This window comes from Uranotaenia lowii, chromosome 3 (genome assembly GCF_029784155.1).
Source record: "Uranotaenia lowii strain MFRU-FL chromosome 3, ASM2978415v1, whole genome shotgun sequence".
Taxonomy (NCBI): domain Eukaryota; kingdom Metazoa; phylum Arthropoda; class Insecta; order Diptera; family Culicidae; genus Uranotaenia; species Uranotaenia lowii.
In genome coordinates this window covers 89,369,112-89,382,698 of record NC_073693.1, presented here as the reverse complement: position 1 = coordinate 89,382,698, position 13,587 = coordinate 89,369,112, and positions in this window count along the sequence as shown.

The following is a 13,587-nucleotide window of genomic DNA, read 5'->3' as shown; positions in this document are numbered from 1 at the left end:
GTCTAATTAGGGAAACGATTAGCGATTGCTCCATGCGTCATGTAACTGACCATGACAAAATATGCGTGTGTGCTTATGATCACAGTGCGGAGAATTGGTATTGGGCAATGTTATATGTAAATGTTTTCAAAATGATTTGATCTCACCAAGCATCCAGGGACCAGAATTCGAATTGGTGGCAGAAACTTCTGAAGGTTCAGTATTTCCTTGATCCATTATTTTTGGGAAACCACCCATTTTTTTCTGGAGCGGCTGTGTTCACTTTGCTGCGTCATTTTCGATCACCAAAACCAATTGTTCAACTTATCCTCAAATTTTGCAAAAATTTAGAAGAAAAAATACAGTCTACCCTGTAACTGAAGGTAAAATTCTAGTAAAGATGAAGGCCGTCTATTTCTTCATACTAAGGTAGGCTTGCCAGATACTTTCAGAAAAAAAGCGGGACATTTCACGATAAAAAAGCGGGACACAGCCGAAAAAAGCGGAACATTTGAAAAACTCTTGAAAACATCTTATATTCCTTAAAAAAAAATAAAAACAGCTTAATTGTATAACCAAGCATCATCTAAAGTTGTTCATTTTACACTGAGGTTTTTTTACACGCGGATTGAATTCGTTCAGTTTTGTCTTACATGACTTCTGTTTTTCCTGGTTTTTGTCATAAACACATTTAATTTTTACGTTTCTCGCGAATTAACGTTATTTGAGAGAAAATATATATAAATATAAGCCCTACAAGTCAATGGACACATCCGCGTATAAAAAAATTTTCAAACTTGTCTATAATTTTGATAATTCAAATCACATGTATTACATGATTTTGAAAATCAATTTTTTTGTTGGAAAAAGGGGTTATTTTGAAAACTTTTACTAAATAATTAATTAAAATAAATGGATGAATTTTTTTTGGAATTTTTTTTAGTACGTTTTGAAGCTAAAAAACACTGCTTCATTATGCAAAAGAAAATTGTTTATATCCAATGTAGGTGTTTTGAAAATCGAACAAAAACAGCCGCAAATGGTTGAATTTACATAAAAAGGGAACTTTTTAAATTTACGAGAAAATTTTGACATTTTCTGACATAAAAAAAATAAGATCTTTAAAAATGATAAGACGATTCTAAAACACTAAATTTTATAGAAATCGGTTGGAATCCAGCTGAGTTACAACAGCGTGAATGAGTGAATTAACGTCACAAAATTGATTTATTGTATAATTTTATATGGAAAATATGCTCTGAAAGCTGTTTTGACCCTCCAGATGGTCGGATTATCACAAATCGAGCATAATTTAGTTGATTTTTTAATTAATTTAAAAAGATTGAAAAAAATATTAAATTTTTTTGTGAATCTTTAAATGAAGATAGTAGTTATTTTAACGTATGATCCCTTAATATGTTGCTATTCAAGTGCCAATCAAAATAAGGAAAAAGTTAGATGCAGATACTGAAAATTTATGTTTGTAATAGTCGGAACTACAAAATATCGTATTTGAAAGTGCACATAAAATTTGAAGGCTCTAAAGAATGGTTCGGTATAACTTTATATTTTGTGACGTGAATTCAGTCATCTACCCTGTCCTGTTGAAACTGAGTGAATTCCCGTCACAACTTCAAATAAGCAAAACTTCGTTCGATGTGGTTGAAAGCTGTAAAAGCTACGTGCATCAAATTGTGGGAAATTGTTTTTTCTACAACTCATTCGAAGACATCGATATTCTTTTTCCACAGAAAGAACAGGAAATCAAAGTTGTATGTACTAAAGTCAAAAATGGTCAATTCTAGCGTTAGTTCACGTCACAAAAGTAATCGATCACACAAAAACAACTTACATTTTGTTATGACCAAATTATATTCATTTTGAAGTAAATTTAATTTGCGACCGTTTGCTACAATTTTCTTCATTTTCAAGTAAATTGGTTGACTTCTAGAATGATAACAGTGCAAAGTCTGGACAATGCGATTTCACGTCACGGTGTTTCAAATTTGTTTTAAACATTTGAAAACTCAAGAAAACTTCCATCATTGTATACTTATTAAGATTCCGGCGAAAAATTAGGATCTTCAATCATTTGAAAGCAACCTACACAATAATTTCTCCATACTGAATAAGAATCTTTCTGTAATGCTAAGATTTATTCAGTAATGCCTTGTATGAAATATGAAAAATCCTGCCTATTTTGAGAAAAAAAAGTTTTTGAAACCTTTTCTGTGTTGAACCAATGAATTAAAATTTAGGCAAAAGTTTGATTTTTCAAGTGTAAGTTAGTCAACTTTGTAAAAGTTTTCCAAGAAAAAAAAGCGGGACATTTTGAGGAAAAAGCGGGACAGCGGGACATTCACCAAAAAAGCGGGACATGTCCCGCTTTTGCGGGACGGATGGCAACCCTATACTAAGGCATTGATAGGATTTTGAAAAATAATTTAATGATATTCTTCTTAGCTTCGAATGTTAGATTCAAACTTTCTCTTGCTTATCTTCCGGCCAGGACCCAAATTCATCTTCTTTCTCCTCTACGAGTAATTTTATTTACGATGGTTCAGATTCCACCTTGCTTAGTATTGTAGCTATCAGTCATCAGCTTTTAACACTGGAGCGCTGAAAAATTTTCATCTTCTTTCGAAAATTTCACATTAGTTGAATTGTTTTCGATAAATTTGACGAGCTCAAAAAAAAAAAGAGGTCCAACTTTGTCGCTAGCGAAAAACGAAAAAAAAGAAAACTTTGTCGCTGACTGCTTTGATCCCTGATTACGAAATTACTAATATTTATCCAAAAACTAATATTTATCAAACAATTGTCTGAAAAAAAGAGCAAAAGTAATTAACTTTCTCTTAATTATAAAAAATAGCGCCTTCAAGTATGCAATGTTAATAGCGTTGAGACAAAGTTATAGAATTTTCTTCTTATGTCTGCTATAAATTGTGAAATGAGAACAAACATGACCAAAATAGTCAATTAACATTCTATCTTGGCGTTTTGTTTGATTTTTATACAAGGATTACGGCTTCCTGAATAAAAGATCAAGTCTCCTTCAACAGGGGATCAAGTCTCCCATAACATCAGAAAAATCGCAATTTTTTAACTCCCACGAAAATGCTTCTAGTTCGTCAACGGGTTCAAGTATCGATCTAATTTTTGGAGAATGGAAACTTGAAGTTACAAGCTGTCAGAAAATGTCAAAGACGGCGAGTTGCTAAATTTTTCCAGAAAGATATGGTGAAAATAAGAAAAGGGGATCAAGTATCCCCACTCTCCCCTAACTATTCAATTCCTCGAAACAATTTTCATTCACCTTTATATTTCGAACTCTTCGAACCCAAAGCGTCGAGGAATTGACTAATCAAAAGATTCCAACTTCTTGCTGCTATGTCGTGAAGGTGGGGCTGGTCAATGTTCAGAGAAACGCAGAAAAAGCATAGAAAAACAATTCGCTTCATAACAAAAATAACCACCACCATCATCGGAGAATTTCACATTTTAATCGAGCTCATATTTTTCCGGAGTCATGTCATGCGGCTTAGAGAAAGAAAAGGAGGTAAAAGCGAACAGCACGGAAGGAGGAGCTGTTCAAACGGAATTTCCCTTTCGCAGAGTTCGGCGCTTTGCGAAAAGTCTGGATGGTTTCTACGTTCAAATAATACGTAGGGAAAAACTGTACAAGACGCACCAGCTAAGCATAATTGCTATTTACAGCGATATCAATCATTTAAGAACCAAACGACGATTCAAGGATCAGATTTACGTATCATAGAAAAGAAAAAGTATGATAAAAACACGATTTTGACTATATTTTTGTAAAAAAAATAAAACAGCCAGAAAACAAACCGCGGGGTAGAACGCCAAAGCTAGTGGACAGAACGCACCAAACATGAAGGGTGGTAAGAAATGGAACAACGATTATACGGAATGTATTGAAACATCAAATGTTTGATTACATGTTCATCGTATTTTTGTAAACTAACCATCCTTTAGCTAAAAATCATTTAATGTTGCTAAACTCTACGAAAATTTCGCTTTTCAAAATACACTTTTTAATATCCTTATATATAAAACGCCATCAAGTAGGCAACAAAATTCAATTTTTTTGACTGATATGGTGATATCGTAGCAAACATGACGGCTGATAATTTTTTTCGAGTCGAATATGCACTGCACCGTTTTAACTCGAACAAGGACGAAATTTGTTATAATTATGCATTGTTATCGTAATTTGGGAGTCAGCAAATAAAAAGAATGGCATTTTGTTTTGATATTCGGGTTTTCTCAAAAGTTAACAGCATTCAAAATTTGAGCGTAAAAAACGTGGTCTTGTGGGCATTCTGCCCCAAATTTTGTAGGAAGTTAATAAAATACAACAAAAATTTTATAGTCTTCCAAAAGTGCACTTGAGTGGATAAACGATAAGCTGTAGTTTTATAAGATTGCTCAGGCTGTTTTACCATAAAACCTTATATGTTACTTATGAAAAATAACAAGTTTCACGCTGATTCCATTAATTCTTCTGTTTCTAAGAACTGAAGTAGTTTTTGTGAACTTTTCATCTTTTGAATGATGAAAAAGCTTGTTTGCTACAATATAAATGAAGAAAAACATCATTTGAAGCCGTTGGTTAGTGTATATTTGAGAAAAAATGGCATCGGCCATCTTACCCCGCTGGTGCGTTTTGTACAGTTTTACCCTACAAGTATATAGCTGGTTCTTATCGACACGAACATCTCAGCTGGTTTTCTACCTTTCCTTGGAAAATGTACCACCAGCAACACAGTTCCGAGTGCCTGGAGCGAAACCGAGCAAAAGGACTTGTCGATAGGTGTTGGAAATGGGAACTATTTTTAGAATATTCCTACTAGATATGTAATGCTTGACTATTCCATTGGGGATTCAAAACAACAAGTAAATATCCAGTTACTGTCTTTAAAATTTGGACCTTAGATTAAAACATTAAATAAAAACACAAAATGAATAAGTTAATTCCACAAACGAAATTTTAAAATTTATTATGATTTCCCCGAAGAAATTTTTCGACTATTCAAAATTTGACCGGAACACAACTGCGTTCGAAATATTCCAAACCTAACAGTGAAGAAAATGGTATGCAGAAACAGAATAAAGAAGAAGTTCCCATCGAGTGCGCCATCGTTCCGGAAAGCCGGAAAGCTTTTCCTGTTTTATTTTTTCTCCTGAATTTTTCCTTCTCGCGATTCCTTGCTTCCCTGGTTTTCGAAGGTTCCAGTATAACCGTCTATCGACGAAGAAGTTTAACCACTTTATTCCGCTTTGCGGAAAATATTCTTCCCTCCTTCCAAAGGCGCTGCTGGGACAAAAAACTTGAGACGGGACGTAAGGTTCAGGGAGAATTCGAAAGATGTGGCGATTAAAACTAACCTCGTAGTATAACTGGTATAACCACGTATAAAAGCTAGCAGTCGTTCGCGAGTTTTGGCTTTACGTCTGGATTAAAGAAGACTTATCACCTGGTAAAGATCCCATTTGAACATGTGTACGCCGGTAGGGATAAATTTAGTTATACAGGATTTCCTGGTGTTCATGCTTCGATCATCATATAACATTAGAATTTAATGAATGACATTGACCAAAAATTTTGGATTTTTTTTCAGAACAATTTCCAATCAAAGATCCTTGGAAAATTTGACACTATACGAGGCGCTAAGAAGTTAGAATGCAAATACAAAATCTTACTAGTCAGAATTGAATTTTTTTTATTCGAATTGAAAAGTAACTTAATAATGATTAATCACACCTTATTTTAGAAAAAAAAAATCAACTCAAAGCATTATGTTATAACGAGCTTCAGGCGTCTCTCAAGTTCATTGTAAGCGGTACGTTCCTCTTTTACAGAAAATTCGTCCCATATACGAACGCTGAAGTTTCTTGTATTAGTTTCTCAACAACATGTTTGGAAGACTGGGAATCAGTTTTTTGTTGCAAAATAGCAAATGAAAACGAACACTATATGTAGAACAGTGCTTTTCAAACTTTTTCGACTTACCGCCCTCTTTTGACTCAATTTAGAGCTCAACGCCCCCCCTGAGTTAATTAAAAAAAAATATTTAAAAGAAACTAATATAACGATTGGAATTGTTGAAAAAACCATGAGTTTATGTCGTTATGTAGCTGTAAGATGAAACTAGAAATCTGTATTGCTTCAAACCTCCACTAAACAATAAATAAATGAAAAAAAATCCTTAATTTTGATAATCAAAATTATATATACACCATAAATTTTCCATTATTGAATAAAAATTCATCACTGTTCAGTTGGTTAAATAACGTCTAAAATATACTTCAGAACCTGGATAAGCGAGAATCCTCTATATGTGAGGAAATCGTCAGATCCCATGTTTTAATGAAATAATACCTCTATAAGTGAGAAAGTAAAACCTCTATAGGTAAGAGTTTTTTCCTAGTTTTGCAAAAAAAGAGATTTTGGTACAAATTAATATTGTGGTACAAACAGAAAGAAACTGGAGAATAGTAAATATACTTATATAAATTTTGTTTAGTTTCCTTCCTTTCATTTATGTGTTCTTCCTCTACAAATGGGAAGCTGGATAAGTTAGATACCTCTTTAAACGAGAGAAAAAGTTTGATTCCCTGGACCCTCTTGCTTATTCAGGTTCGATTGCATTAATCTCTACTGAAACCGTACTGAAATCTAAAATCTTAATATGAAACCTCTTCAAAGTTGAGCAGCATTCACGGGTTTGAAACTTCAAGATATGTTATAAATTCTGAATTACGGAATTTTAAGCGCTCATCGTTAAATTTGGAAGATTATCTATGTTGGAATACCTCAGATGACGCCTTTATACACAAATTCTTTTCAAAAAGTTTTTATTGCTCATCAATTTTTTGACACAATACATTTTACCGATTTTTTTACCAAGCTTTCCAAAATCGTCTTTCGGATAAAGCAAAAAAAATGCCTCAATTACCAGATTAAGATAGATATGGAACGTTGACCAAAATCGGTAACAATTAAAAAAATCTTTTTGTGATTAAGTAACACACATGAAACTTTATTTGTTCCTCGGTGAAATTTATAATATTCTAGCCTTAAGATGTTCAGTTCTGTAACGTAATTTCATTGTTGTACATTGAACTAATTAGATGTCATTTTAAATCTATGTTGTTTCGTAATTTTAGAAAATGGCTTTTTTAATATGATCTCACCGCCTCCCTGAGCCCTTTCAACGCCCCCCAAATTTAAAAGTTGAGCTCACCGCCCCCTGGAAGCTCCCAGGGGCGGTAGGGACCACTTTGAAAACCACTGCTCTAGAAAATAGCCGTTTCATTTTAACGACATTACCTACATGACGTTCAAGAACTGAAACTTATTTTAAATTGTCAATTTCGATTGGTAATTTTATAAGCCTTTTGTATTGAAACCTAAATCCTAACACACAAAAACCCTACCTCGTGTTTAAAATTGGTATTTATTTAGAAGATTATCTTAACTAATTCATCCATTACTTTATTACAAATCTCTTAGGAAAAAATAAAAATTGTTTATTTCATTACAAATTTAATGCTTATATGAAATATTCATCAGACGATTTTCAACCTCAATTATATCTTGTTTTTCTTGGTCTAAATACTCAATTCCACGTTCAAAAGGATTTGGAAAAATTACACAATCCTCAAAATTCTTATTTTTCTGAGTGGCAAAGGATTTAAGCGCTTATTTTGATTAATGTTGATGGCCTTGAACTTTTGAAAATAGGTAACAATTATTTATGAAAATTCTGCGCATTTCCGACAAAATTTTAAAAAATAACAAAAAAAAAATTAAATAAGGTAAACATCAACTTTCCTCAAGACTGCAATTAAATTATACTTATGTGAAGAATAGCTAGAAATGTTATTTATTTGTTAAATTTTCTAATTCTGCTGTAAAATATGAGAATTTTTATGCATTTTTCAGTAAGTATTAACTTAATTGAATTTAAGATATTTTTATCAGCAAACATCTAACCGTGTTACTGACTTCAACATATTTATTAACTGAAGTAAAACAATTTTTTTTTTACTTTCTTCGGTTAAATCAAATAAACTTATTTTTCCGAACTAAAACAAATTGAAGAATTTAACTTTTTTAGATCTTTCATCGTCATCATTATCTTCTTAATATTATACCTTGATTTAAAAAGTGAAATAAATCAGTTTTTACTTTTATGAGGATTCATTAGTTCATCAGTTCAATAAACTTTTCATCTATTTTTATAATTTAAAATCATTTTTGGAATTGATCATAATTTATGAAAAGTTCGAAAAACGATTCTTATTAGTAACTTTGAGAATAAATTCCAATATGCAAAAATTAATTTAATTTATGCTTTGTGCCCCCAATATTTACAACACCATTTGGAATTTCCTATTTTTTATTTTCATTAGTTTCAAATTTGATTATTCAAGAAATCACTCATTTCTTAGCCTCAAATTTTTCAGATGATGAATTGAATATGTTGTATTTAAAATATAGGAAGTTTTCATTGTGAACTTCAATCAAACATGAACTTTTTAAGTCATTTATTTCGATAAATGTAAGAATTTGATTATAAAATTTTATTTCATCTCTGACTTTGATCACTGGCTGATATTTTCATTTTAATCAGATTAAATTTAATCATTATCTATGTGTTTTGAATAATTTGTCTCAAGTTTAAATATATTTTTTCTTTATCAAAAATTCACATTTCAAATCTTGATCAAATACTAATTTAATCATGGTTTATTTCTGAACTGATCTCAAACTTATTTAAGAATTGGGATTGAATTTGTTTTTAAATCTGATGTTATATTTTATGATTTTAATATCCGAAGCTATAAATTCTGGTTTTATTCTAAATTTTGATTTGCATTTGTTTTCTGCTGTTTTGAAATTATTGACTTAAAACTTCTTGTTCAGAATAAGGATTTTTGTTTTGAATTTTTTTTATAGCTTACCGGACTTAAAATGTTTTAACCTCAAAAAATTTAAGAAAATAATTTTATGAGTTTCTGAACTTTGGTTGAAAAATTTCACAAAATGCGATCTGAAGATCTTTTTTATCACTTTAAAATGTTTCTTACATGAAAACAAATTAAAACAAAAATATTTATTCCAATACAATAATCGTTAGAGTGTAACATGAACTTCATAATATCATATTCTCAAATCAGTGGTAAACTCTCAACATTTTTCAGATAAAGCTTTCTAAAATGTTCATTATGGGTTCAATTGATACCTAGAATTCAGAAAGGTATATTTTATTTTTTCTAAATGAATCACGATCGTTGCTGATTACAAGATTACGATTATTTATCTAATAACTGATATTTATACAATAATTGTTTGGCAAAAAGGGCTAAGTAAATTGATTTTCTCTTAAATTCAGAAAATAACGCCTTAAAGTATGCAATTACTCTAGAGATGAAACATATTTTTGGAATTTTCTTTTTCTGACATTTAGAAATTTTGAAATGAGAAAAAAAACATGACCAACATAGTCAATTGATATTCTTTTTTGAAATTTGGTTTGATTTTTTCCAAGGACTTGGACCCCCGGAATGAAGGATCAAGTTTCCTTCAATCAGGGTGGATTTGATTTAAATCAAGCTGATTTAAATCACGATTTAAATCATGATTTAAATCACGATTTAAATCATGATTTAAATCACTAGTCCGTAAGGCTTGATTTAAATCAATGATTTAAATAAGAGTTTATACTCAAACTCAGTGAATAAAAAACCTTGAAGTTAGTGAATTTTGAATGGATTTATTTTTTTTGGACCTGGTGGATATTCCGCAAGTTGTGATTGAAGAGGATTCTGAGGTGGCCAGGACCCGCAATAATTTTTTCTCTACTGGGTTTGTTATATTTTATATTCGTGTGACAGAGAACTTCCTTAAGTCACAATGAGCCCGTACCGGACTTGATAGATTTACGTGAAGCACTTAGAAGCTCATCAAAAAACAATTGATCCGATCGTGAAATTCACATAATTGTATTTGTCAAAAAAGCCACATTTTATTTGCGTGAAAATCCATTGATCCGCCAAGTATAGACAGAGTGTCTATTGTGCATTCATATCAAATTTTTAGACACGTAATAAATCGTAATAAATCGTAATCATTGCTGGTGCGCTAATTTATCCAGCTAATTGTTTACGAGTAAAAATCGCCTATCAAAAAAGTTTTAAAACATGAATATGTGAAATGCATATAGCATAGCGAATCCCTATTCACATTTGATCTACGTTTTCAAATACCATTCGGCCTTCAAATGGAACTCATCTACAACACATGAAAACTGCGTGAATTGTGTTGGTTACGCGAGCTCTGTTTTCTACTTGAAAAAAAAATTTTTTTTGACTATTTGAAGAAATTTGACATTATTTTCCAACGATCGTCAACTCGCTAATTAGAACTAAGCGTGTCTTTTTATTTCGAAGCGTTGGATGTATACAATGTCGAATTAATGTGAATTTCGTTTGAAAAACATTGGCTTTCTCTGCCTTTGGTGATTGTATAAAATCATGAATCATGAATGTTACACATATACCGCCTGTATTCTACTGAATAAAATACCTCAGCTTTATTTCATGTTGAAAGCATATTGGACGGTAGAGTTGTTTTCCTTAAAAAGTTTTTTATTCGAAAAAACTGCAATTCAAATCAAAAAAATCTGATTTAAATCAAATAAATCCGATTTAAATCAAATAAATCCGATTTTTTTGATTTTTTTAAATAAATCATTGATTTTTATCCACCCTGCCTTCAATAAAGGATCAAGTCTCCCTTAATTTCTAAAATATTGCAATTTTTTTACTTCCACGAAAATGCTTCTAGTTCATCTACGGGTCCAACTATCGTTCTAACTTTTCGAGCATAGAAACTTGAAATTTCACGCTGTCAGAAAATGCAAAAGACGGCGAGTTGCTGTTTTTTTTCAAAAAGGTATGATAAAAATAAGAAAAGGGGATCAAGTATTCCAATTCTCTCCTTAAAAGAGTACGTATGGTATTCCTACCCTAAACGTCTCCCTTCCCTCTTCCAAATTTGAACTAAAGCTAACAGTTGAGTCGCTGCGACTATAACGGCTACCCTTTATACTAACATAGATTATTAAATGATCAACTCGGCAAAATTAAACTTTATAAGTAAAATGCCTTAATAAACAAACTTATGATTTTAAAAAAACAATTTTCTTATTAACTAAGCATTTTTGGTTTTGTTATAATTTCTACCAAAATTTGAACTTCCATAACACACCCCCCGTCTCCCCCCCCCCCCCCCTTTATCTACATTTAACTAAAGTATCTATAAGCTACGGGTTTCTTAATATCATTCCTATGTAGTTTAACTTCGACAAAATGTATTGAGTCCCTTCATCAATTCAGTTAAGTTTCAAGCTATCGTAGCTAAAAACAAAAGTTAATCATTAGGGGAGAATGGGGATACTTGATCTCCTTTTCTTATTTCTATCATATCTTTTTGGAAAAATTTAACAACTCACCGTCTTTTGCATTTCCTGACAGCGTGTAATTTCAAGTTTATATACTCCAAAAGTTGGAACGATAGATGAACCCGTAGATGAACTAGCAGCATTTTCGTGAAAGCAAGAAAACTGCGACTTTTTTAAGTTAAGGGAGACTTGATCCTTCATTTCGGAGCCCTAGTGCTTGGAAAAAATCAAACCAAATTTCAAAAAAAGAATGTCAATTTACTATATTGGTCAGGTTTTTTATCACTCACAATTTATAAAAGTCAGAAAAAGAAAATTCCAAAACTATGTTTCAACCCTAGTGTCATTGAATACTTTAAGGCGTTATTTTCTGAATTCAGGAGAAAATCCATTTTCTTAGCCCTTTTCGCCAAACAATTATTGTATAAATATCAGTTATGTGATAAATAATCGTAATCTTGTAATCAGCAATGATCATGATCTATTTAGAAGAAAATAATACCTTTTTGAGCTCTAGGGATCAATTGAACCCATAATAAACATTTAAGAAAACTTTATCTGAAAAATGTTGAGAGTTTACCATTGTTTTGAAAATATGGTATGAGGAAGTTCATGTTACACTCTAACGCTTTATGTATTGGAATATATATTTTGACTTTAATTTTATCATGTAAGAAACATTTTAAAGTGATAAAAAAAGATCTTCAAATCGAATTTTGTGAAATTTTGCAAACATTGCTCAGTAACTCAAAAAAATATTTTGTTAAATTTTTTGTGCTTTTTGCAAAGTTGTTTTGCTCTTTTTAGCACATTTTTCTAGAACATTTGATCCTTGTAAGTCATTCCAGTTTCGAGAAATACTTAGCTAAGGAATCAAGTATCCCCAGGGATCAAGTATCGTCATTCTCCCCTACACCATTGTTGGTTTTTTACCCCTGAAACTAAGCATTACTGTTAACTATTACGCAATGATCTATGAGCAAGACTTCACCACTCCACCCACGTGGAGTTCAGTCTAATTGGTTTTTCATGTTACTTTCAGTAGCCCTTGTTAGGCGCGCGTTTTATTATTTTTTTTTTTTAATCTAGTAGCTCACTTTTTTTTCCTTTTTCCCGGGATTTTAATTATTTATGTGGAATCATTCATCCCGAAGTAGCTCACTAAGGTTGCCTTGCCTGGAGTAAAATTTCAACATAATGTTTCCTACATCAGCACATTTTGACCCTGATTAATTTTAATTTGGATGATTTGAATAGTTTTTCATCGATCATGCTCCTGAAGCACATAGCTTACTTTACAAAAATCGTCTTCTCTTCACATAGAACATATATTTACCTACATACTAAATTAGTTGAAACTTTCTACGAAAAACCTGAGTTTTTCTGAATTCTACCCAAATTTTAGGATAATAGGGGCTTCAACTGCGTCGCAGAACAGGCTTTGTGCTGGACAAAACCTCGTAACTTCTTTAAATCAGCTCATAGAGGTTTGATGTCTTAGGGTGAAATGTTCACGATAATAAAGGCTAGCTAATTGTTCAGTTGAAGATATTCTTGCTAAATATTAAAATTCATTTTTGAAAGGCACAAAATTGAAAATATACGTCGGTAAAATATACCAACCTTATATTAATTACCATAACTCTAAAACGAAAAAAAAATACATGTTTGAAAATTCTCTTAATCAAATCTAATCTAATCTTCAGAAAACGCTCAAACTAACGCACTATTTGTGAGAATAATTCTTCGGGTGGTTCCAACAATTTTTGTCTTTAAGTTTTGTGTAAAAAACACGTTTCTACATTAAATTTTACGTCTTAATTTATTCAAAACGCATCTAATTTCATATTTCTTAAGAATAAATTCTAGAAAAAAATCAAACTCAACAAAATCATAAGTTGAAGAGATTTAACGATCTTCAGGTTATATTTAAAAATTCGGAATAAATTTGGATTTGAATAAAATATTTACATTGTATCAAAAAACCCTTGCCCAACAAGGCAAGCTGGCTCAACTTGCTAGAGAAGCTAGCCGCCTCAAGCTTGAAATTCTGGGACTGAGCGAAGTCCGTTGGCCTAATACTGGAGAACACAAGACTCAATCCGGGCAAGTCCTG